General features: G+C 43.2%; 1 protein-coding gene and 1 long non-coding RNA gene across 3 annotated transcripts in view; one reads left to right on the top strand and one right to left on the bottom strand.

Moving 5' to 3' along the window:
- Positions 1-957: 957 nt before the first annotated feature.
- LOC121087433 lies at positions 958-1,775 on the bottom strand. The gene is made up of 2 exons (XR_005827603.1): positions 1,208-1,775; positions 958-1,045 (listed from the first exon to the last, which is right to left on the bottom strand). It is a non-coding gene; the product is annotated as an uncharacterized LOC121087433 (long non-coding RNA).
- A 75-nt stretch (positions 1,776-1,850) lies between these two features.
- The window catches only part of WDR37 (WD repeat domain 37), a 45,804-nt gene continuing 38,427 nt past the window's right edge, over positions 1,851-9,227 (top strand). The window contains exons 1-2 of one of the 2 annotated variants that reach the window (XM_040590840.1): positions 1,851-2,035; positions 7,429-7,460. The gene's annotated coding sequence lies outside the window, so the exon portion shown is untranslated. The remainder of the gene's footprint in view (positions 2,036-7,428; positions 7,461-9,227) is intronic. The other variant, XM_040590841.1, reaches the window with a different exon arrangement.

The following is a 9,227-nucleotide window of genomic DNA, read 5'->3' as shown; positions in this document are numbered from 1 at the left end:
AAAACAAGTAGTTTGTGAAAAAGCAGGTGCAGTCTTTTGTTCTTATATTACACAGTGGCTGCTACTGTTGTAGTGCCATGACAAAACCAAACTGGTAACAGGGCTAGAGTGACAATGGGCTGCTTCCTGTTCTTTTCTCATTAGAAAGCAACTGCATCCATGCAAGGCCTGTTAATTTTCAGGTCAGAGCCACCCTGCATCATCGAAAAAGTTGTGTAAGCCCCTGTCTTTACTTATTACAGTATTTTTCATTTCTTCAGGAATAAAATGGTCACGTCTGTTTTTCCCCCTGCTGCTAAAGAGTGAACTTCTCCAGAGGATAAGTTGCCGCCTGTTTTCCCAGGCAAACCTCAAATGCAGATCATTGTGCCCTCGCTGGACATTTTTTTTCTTCATACTTATCGCTAAAGTTGTTATGGTACAGTAGAATTATATTTGGATGAAGTAATTTTGGTAGGAATAATGAGGCTTTAAAAAATGTTTGGTTGGGAACTGAATAGCTGAGGACTTGAGTTGTGGCTTGGCTAAGATGGCTGAGATAACTGCAACTGCACCAACTATGAAGAGAATTTAAAGCATCAAACAGTTGCATTTGGCCAGGTTCTGTTCAGGCTTCCTGCTAGACAACTCTGTTCCAGCTCTCGTCCATCTTTTGCCTGTTCTGTCTTCCCCCATTTCCTCTCCTTAAAGCCATTTAGCCATTCATTTTGCTTACTTTTCTCTTTTTGGTGGCTTTGAAGAAGGGAATAGGTTAAAATTATGGGAAGTTCTCAACCAGTTAGGGTGTTTATCTTGTAGAATGACCTCCAGCAATGGAAAAGATGCTAGTAAATAGGTAAAACACACCATTTTTGTCGGTGTTAATACAGCTGCAATTAAGACATGACTGCACAGGAGGAGGTAAAAAGGAAAAAGAAGACGAAAGAGCAGCCGGCATAATTGTAGCTGGGAAGCACATGAAAAGAAAATGTAATATTTTCAGCCCTCACTGAGGCACATGTTCTTCTGGCCTTTCCACAGATCTCTTCTAAGGCAGCCAGATAATCTGCAGGAAGAGAGAAAATAATTAGGCAAAGGCCTCTTTTGACTTTCACAGTCTGCTACAATGAATGAGAGTTTTAGGTGAAGGTTTCTTCTAAGTGTTAATCAGCAAAGGAATTAATCACATTTCAATTATGTGTTGTAAGCTTCAAAGTGAACAGCCTACTTGCAAATGTAGTGGTTAGCTTTGATTCACTGCTTCTCTCCTATCATCTGCAGATGCAGTCAGCAAGTCTGGACTCAGTATTTTCCAGCCATTCTGTATTAGAAAATAAGGAATTCCAGTGTGTTTCAGGGGAGTTCCATCTCCCTTGCCAGTCCACAGCCATCCACTCGGGCATCAGTTTGGCTGCAATGCAATTCAGATGTTTGAATATCGGCGTTAAATCAAGCCCTAGGTGTTGATGTTGGTGCAACCTGGGGGACGCTGGGCTAAGCGCTGAGGCGTGGGGCCGTGGGCGCGGGGCCGTTTGCCCCGTCCCTCGCAGCATACCCGGGCCTGCGGCCGGGGGAGTTCGCGTGCCGGTCCCCTGTTCGCGACCGCACCACAGGCCAAAGGCCGCACACGCCCGGTAGCGGCACGGCGCCGGCACCCCTGCCACCGCCCCACCGGGGCTCACGCCGCCACGCCAAGCGAGCCGTCCGGCGGCGGCCCGTACCCGGGTGCCGCTGGCATTTCCGGGCCTCCGGGCCGAAACCACCCGCGGCTGCGGCCACCGGGCGGGAGAGGGGCCTGGAGCGGCCGCCCACAGCCCGGCCCGTCGCCATAGCGGCGAGCGGGGGCCGTGCGCCGCTTCCGCCCGCCGCCGGATGTGGCCGCCAGGGCTCCTCACCCGCCGGGCGCGCCGCTGCCGGAGCGCGGCGCTGGGCTCCTCGCTGCCGCCGTTGCCCCTCCTGCCCTTCTTTTCCTCCTCCTCCTCCCCGTCCCCCTTACCCTCCCGCGCCGCCTGCGGCCCTGCCCCTTCCCGCCCGCCGCCCCGGCTGTGGCTGACAGGTGAGTGCGGGCGGCCGCCGTGCCCCCCTTCGCCGCGCCCCTCAGCGGGGCGCAGACCCTCCGCCATCTTCCCGCCCGGCGCGTCCCCCCGCTGCGGGTGGCGGCGGCTCCCTGAGGGGTGCGGCGCGGCGCGGCCCGGGCCGGTGCGGGGGGAGCCGCAGGGGCGGGGCAGGGCCGGGCCGGGGGTCTCGGGGGCAGCGCGGCGGCGGGGGCAGCGGGCGCGACCTGCGCGGTGCCGCCGCTCGCCAGGCCCGTGGCGGAACGCGGGGCTCCGGCCTCGGCGCCCCCTCCCAACCCGTCCCATTCCCGTCTGTTTCCGCGTGAAATGACTTGCACGTTCTTTCTAGAAAACCGAAATAACCGCAAACGAGCCCTTCTTCCTCTTGTCTTAGGTGAAGGTTGTTTTGGGTTTTTTCATCTTTTTTTCCCTCCCTAACACTTCCACCCCGAGGCCGTGGGGATGGTTCCAGGTGTGCAGCTAGTGGAACCCAGGGTGCCTGCTGAGGAGGCTCTGCTCGCCAACTTTGTTGGTGTGCTGCTGCATGTCCTGAGGACAAGCCAAGTGTCATACCTCATTAGCGTACAGGTTAAGTCCAGTTCCTCTGATATCTGTACAAATGGAGTAAACATGAAATGCCCAGATTCCGTCTGGGGGGGCACGAGTGTGTGAGGCGGGGAGGTGCTGTCTGTGGACAGCAGGGTGGATCTGGCCTTCTGCAGCAGGAGGATGACTTGGAACCATCTGAGATGGGTAAAAGTTACGTCTGTAAGGGAGCCATTTCTCTCTGCAGTATTTCTCTTACTGAGCTAAAAACAGTGAAGACAAACTTGAGGGAAGAATTAGTATGCTTAATGTATTCAGAGGTTGAGTAGATATTAGGTTCCAGTTATAGAAGAAAATTAAAAGACTGCTTATGCAAAGACAAGGAAAACTTGTCAAGTTAAGCCTTGAACTGTTCAAGAACATACTGGTGTTTGCAAAAAAAAAAAAAGAGAAACTTCTACATGTGTTTTTTATCCCTCTTGTTACATCTTCCAGCTTGTCCAAGTTTGTTTTGTTATAGAGGTTTAAAGTATGCTTCCTATAACAATAATTCATGGAAGGTTTACGTAAAGAACTGGTGGAACAGCTTCTTTGAAACGATTCAGTGTCATTGAGTACACCTTGAAATTATACAAACGTCTATTGTTCAGGCACCCATTTTGCAACATCACAGTAGTATCATTATCCTGAAGCAAATTTTGGAAACTTTTCCAAGCAAGCCTGCTGTTGGCGTTTCTGATGTGATGTTTTTGAAAGTGAGCTGGTAACGTCAATACTCAAGTATGTTTTCTAATGAATAGTTTACATTAGATAAAATCTTGTGTGTGCGTGTGTCGGCCCTAACGTGTCTTGTAATAACTTTAAGGTGTAGCTTTGTGTGTTATGGACTGGGGCAGTTATTTTAAGAAAAGTTGCCTGCACCAAACATCAGAATTTAAGGCAGAGGCCACTGTAATGTTTGGTTTCTTTTTTTTTTTTTTTTTTTTGCCTGTTGTTTATGTGTACATTTGTCCCTAAACTAGTTTATCATGCTAAATCTAAGGGTGACTCTTTCTAAGATGAGACTCTTTAATGTAGATATGCCCTTCCACCATCTTTCTTTTAAATTTAGGACTTGTTTAAAGGATGCGGTCTTGTATGGACTGAAGTGCTTGAGAATGTTGGTACAGTCATGGGAGAAATATTGTGAGTGTGGTGATAGTGTCTTGAAAGAAGAGCTTGCTTCTACAAAATCCAGAAACTGCAAGCCAGTACTAGTATGCATCAAGTAAGGAGAAGTTAAGTTACGTGTTTGAGATGAGATTGGAATGGTTTTTTGTCATGGAATTTTTAAGTCTTGGAGCTAAGACTAGTAGCTTGTTTTGTGGATTGAAGGTCAGGGTGAGGGCCTTGTTTTGGAGGCCACTGCTTCAAACCCCTGTGGTGGAGAGTTTGTTAGTACTGAGGAATGGATGAGAATTGCGATGGTGTTCTTACAAGCCAGAGTGGTTTGTTATTTCCTTGAGTAATACCTACTGACTGTTTTGAGACTGTCTTAGTGTTTCAGGATGATAGGACTAGGTACTTGCAGTGCTGTTACATGTGCTATTGGAAAGTTTGGTAAGTTCTCTGTGGTAGGCCATATGAGGAAATGCTTCAAGAATGTGCTGTACAAAGTTTATTTATTGGTGTGTTGGAAAAGCTTGCTAAATGTATTATAGTTAGTGTCAAAGTTGCTTGCTTTTGTTGGTGTTTGAAGCAGTAGAAAATGCTAATTTATTAGCAAATAATATATTCCCAAATGAAGAGCAATGATATTAGAGGTCACTCTGCTTACATAAAAGCATAATTGCAATTTGTCTGGTACTTCATAATAAGTACTTACATATTGTTTGTTTAGACTAGCACAATAAGATTCTGGCCTCTGAATATGGTGCGGTGTTTCCTTAAACAAATACCTGGTTAAACTGCCTTTGCTCTTAAACGTCTTTTGGATTCTTCACCCTCAGGTTTTCTATTTGCATACATACCTGCACATGCATCTAGACTACTTCTAGGCTATTGGAGATTTGCTCATACAGGAATGGGAGCTAAAATGTCCGTGAAACAGCTAAGGAAATAGAGTAGCCTTCAAACATATTTTAGCATTTAACCAGCAGTAATCTAGCAGGACCTGATTCTGTCTTTTGAATTCCTCAGTAAAGTCAGCTAACCAATACCTGTTGATAAAACAAAGTACGATATATACTCATAGGTAATTAACTAGTGTTAAATGTAAGGTTATATTGTACCCTGTACCATTTAAACTGGTTGAAACTGTGAGCACACTCAGCGAGCGTAGGTAGCACAGATCTCGAAGGAGTTGTATACTTTCAGGACATCAGCAAGTTCACTTAACAGGTCTTGGTCTCGTGATTATTAGTGGACCCAGGCAGGTTTTTTCTATATTATAAATTAAAAAAACCAAACCCCCATCCAAGTTTGATATTTATTATTGTTTAATGTTAGTCAAAATGAGTCTGTCTGGTTGAGAGTACAATTTCTTGCTTTAGTAGAGACTGTTTGGCAGGCTAAGTCTGCACTGCATTTTGATGTGATTGCAGCATTTGCTGTCATGGTTGAATTAGCAAGATAAAAGCTTGCTAGCAGCAAAACTGGGCTGGCTTACACTTGGATGTTGATGCTAGAAGCCTGGTCAGAGTAGGTACTTAGTAATGCGTTAAAGCTTTTATTGTCGATTTCCAGATGTATAACATACTTCAAATTCATTGGTACAGTTTTTTACTATGCTTTCTGTTGAAGGGAGGTTGCGACCTTTTCAGTGGTGGATGCTTTCCCCTTTTACATTTCGAGGAACATCCAGTTTTGTTTGAAGTATGCTGCACTAAATTTAGAAGAAGAATTAATGTTGTAGTGCTTGAGTGAGATTTCATAAGGGTTGAGCACACTTGACAGTGGTTCTAGCATCCTCTGTCATGATCTGGGATGATTTTGTTTCCTAAATATTTATCTTTAGCAAAACAACTACTCTTACAAAGAAGTCTGTTTAGCCTGGTCTTTCTCAGGTGTGCTGTATGCTTGGAGCTTGCATTGAATTAATGGAATTTGAATGTACAGCATCTTTGAAACAAATTGTTCACTGAAGACCTCAAAATGGAAGTTTTGCTCTTTTAAATCCAGTTTCTTTGCATATTAATAAAGATTGTAGAGGCGAACATTGGTACTTAAATTCCCTTAACTCATGAGTAATACTGTCAAATTGAGTTATGTGTAAGTAAGAAGGTAATAACTGTAATCATTCTCTTATTTTTTTGCCTTTCCCTCTCTGCCTTGTGGAAAAATCCCCAACCTAAACCAAAAGATCAAAACCCCAAACCCCCTCACCCATGTTAATTGGCATCTTTGTATCTTAAGTTTTTAATGTTGCACAGAATAATTACTATTGTAAAAAGCGTTCGTTTCTTAGGTAGTATACACTGAAATTTTGTTCTAAACTGTGTTTGAAAATGAGAGACCTGAGGCTAAGACATTTAAGAGCAAATACAGTAAAAAAATTTCTGTGTTCTTTGCTTATTTATTTTTTTTGTAATACAATCCTTTAAATAGTAAGTATTACTATTGTGAAACTCTAAACAAAATGGAGCAGGGAAATCTTGGATGAGATGTTGCTGAAACTTCCTGATGCTTTTCCCTTTACAGACTTCTGTGTTGTCTTGTATGAACAAAAAAGGAAATGCAATACTGTAGCCGTTCTGTCTGTGCCTGACACTTCTTAAAACAGATTTTCTTCCTGGCTTCAGCAGCATGCATACTCCAGGAATTCTTTCCTTTCAGCAGTCTGCTTGTTCTGTGTTCAAGAGTAGAAGTAGTAGGCAAGTAGAATTAGTTGATAGCTGCAGTGAATTTTTAAGTCTAGTAAGACCAGTGTGCGCACTTCTGTTTAGTGCCATTTCTTTGTTGTAGCTAAATAAAACAGCACTTGGTTACACATCTGCTCTTTACTGTTACTCTGATGAAATATTTCCTGTGACTGAATTCATGGTAACACCTGTCACAGAAAGGTAGGTGGCAGAACTTTAATTTAACACACTCTAAAATATGCTGCGAGTTTAATTAAAGTACTTGAAATATTGAAGTATCTTTGCATTTAGAAAGTTGTAATCACCTGTGGTCTAGATGTTTTCTAGGACATCTTTTTCTCCCCTACTTATGCTGATTGAATTTGTCAGAAATTCATTTGGTACCATTCTCCTGAGGCTTTGATGGATCGCTGTGTGAAGAACACTATGCAAAAGCAGCATTTTCCAAAATGGTTGAGCAGAATAGCTCAATATGTTTCATAAGCTCACTTTTTAATACTGCAGTACTTGTGAATTGCCCCCCTTAATAAATATTGTTTAGTGATACAACATTTCCCCCCATTTTCTGTGGGGTTTTTTGCTTGTTTTTTGTCAGAAAGTACTTTTGTTTAGCTTTTTTTTTTTACTCTTGATTGCTGATTTTTAGCTTTTGTGAATTCAGCTTCATTTGGTTCAGGGAACAAGAGTTCTTTACTTTGTAATTTTTCATCTTGTAGTATTACTAAGTAGAAGGAAAGTGAATTTATCTTTTCAGAACCCATTTGTAGCACTCAAAAGTTATGATTAGGTACATCTGACTAACAGTATATAATGGGTTATTTTGAAGTCTTTTTTCTTACTTTGACTGGGATTTGGTGCTTAGCCTTGACTTGTTTTGATGTTTTCCCTCACCCCCCTTCCCTGTTGTCTGGTGTGTTTTAACTACAAAATTGTCAAAACTGTGAAAGACTTTGACTGGTTTGTATACTACTGAATGTTTCACTAATCAATATTTAATATGGTTTTCATAGGATATGTAACATGACACTGATATTCTGGACAGGTAATTTTCATTGTTTGAAAACCTTACATAATAAGGGGAATCAGGTAACTGCTAGAAATGAGCACCTTATTTATTTATTTTTTTAGCATCATATTGCCAAGGATCTGTTTTGTGAAATCTACGCTTGAAAAATCTACAGCTTCTTACTGTTGCAATTAGCATCAAAATAAATCTGAAATTGTCAAAGCAAAGTTAATATTTAAAGGGACACTGTCACTTTTAAAACCTGAATTTACATCCTGGTTCTAAAAACTTTTAGTTATTGCTCCCTTACTGGAAAGTTTGTCAGGCTATTTGGTGGAATTCAGAACAATATTAAAGGCAGTGAAGCTCATCCCCTTTGGCTTCTCCTTCCTATCCTCTGTGTGCACATGACTGCTTGTGGCCTCTTTGGTTTCAGCTTTGCTATGGCTGTGTGTGCCCTCTTGCAGAGCCTGGGGACGAGCGTGCATGCTTGCTCTCTCCAGTACAGTGCATGAGTGATGTGGTCATGCTGGTGCATGAGGAGAACGCAGTCACGGTCAGTGACACTGGCTGCAGATGAAGTGCTGCTACCAAATAAATACAGTAACGGAGGTCCTTCTTACCTCATCTTTTCTGTTTGCTTATGAGCTGTGACAGTAGAAACTTTTATGTAGTCGATGTGAGAATTTCAGTATGTAAACATGTAATCTCACCCATTTGACTGTGTCCCTTTAAATTCTATATGCTAGAATGTATAGCTCCCAAATCTGTACGTACTGGTACTGAGTGGTGCGGTTGATTCTCTTGAGGGAAGGAATACCATCCAGAGGGACCTTGACAGGCTTGAGGAGTAGGCCCCCGTGAACCTCATGAAGTTCAACAAGGCCAAGTGCAAGGTCCTGCGCCTTGGATGGGGTGATCCCCAGTGTCAGTACAGACTAGAGGATAGATGGGTTGAGAGCATTTGTGCAGAGGAAGACTTGGAGATACTGGTGGATGAAACATCTGACATGATGCAGCAATGTGTGCTTGCAGCCCACAAAGCTGAGAATGTGCAGTCCAAGAAAGGCAGTGTGAGAAAGATATGGACCTTTTGGAGCGACTCCGGAAAAGGGCCACAAAAACGATCAGAGGGCTCGAACACCTCTGCTATGAAGAGGGACTGAGAGAGTTGGGGTTGTTTAGCCTGGAAGAGCTGTCTCTGGAGAATACCCTGTTGTGGCCTTTCAATAATTAAAGGGGGCTTTTAAGAAAGAGGGAGAGAGACTTTTTACGAGGGCCTGTAGTGACAGAACAAGGGATAATGGTTTGAAACTAAAAGAGGGTAGATTTAGATTAGATATAAGGAAGAAATTTTTATGATGTGGGTGGTGAAACACTGGAACAGGTTGCCTGAAGAGGCTGTAGATGCCTCATCCTTGGAAACAACATTCAAGGTCAGGTTGGACAGGGCTCTGAGCAACTTGATCTAGTTGAAGATGACTCTACTTATTGCAGAGGAGTTGGACTAGATGACCTTTAAATGTCCCTTCCAACCTAAATCATTACATGATTTTATAAAGCCATCCAGAAAAGGGTATTTCTTGGTAAAGTCCTCTAAGATGAAGTAGTTTGGCACCAGAGGGCAAATGGAAGTTAACATAGTTAAAACAATGCCTGCTAAGGCATAAACAATATTAACATATTTGTGTACAGCTCAGGAGCCGTATCTGGCAGGAATAAGAAATTAGATTATTTTTTTTCCCACAGAGCTTAATTGAAATGGTGTTAAGTGGTTTATGTCATGATATGTAACTGTGTATG

This window comes from Falco naumanni, chromosome 4, assembly GCF_017639655.2.
Source record: "Falco naumanni isolate bFalNau1 chromosome 4, bFalNau1.pat, whole genome shotgun sequence".
In the NCBI taxonomy this organism is placed as follows: domain Eukaryota; kingdom Metazoa; phylum Chordata; class Aves; order Falconiformes; family Falconidae; genus Falco; species Falco naumanni.
Note: the sequence above shows the minus strand (reverse complement) of the source record. Positions and strands in the feature narration are given on the sequence as shown.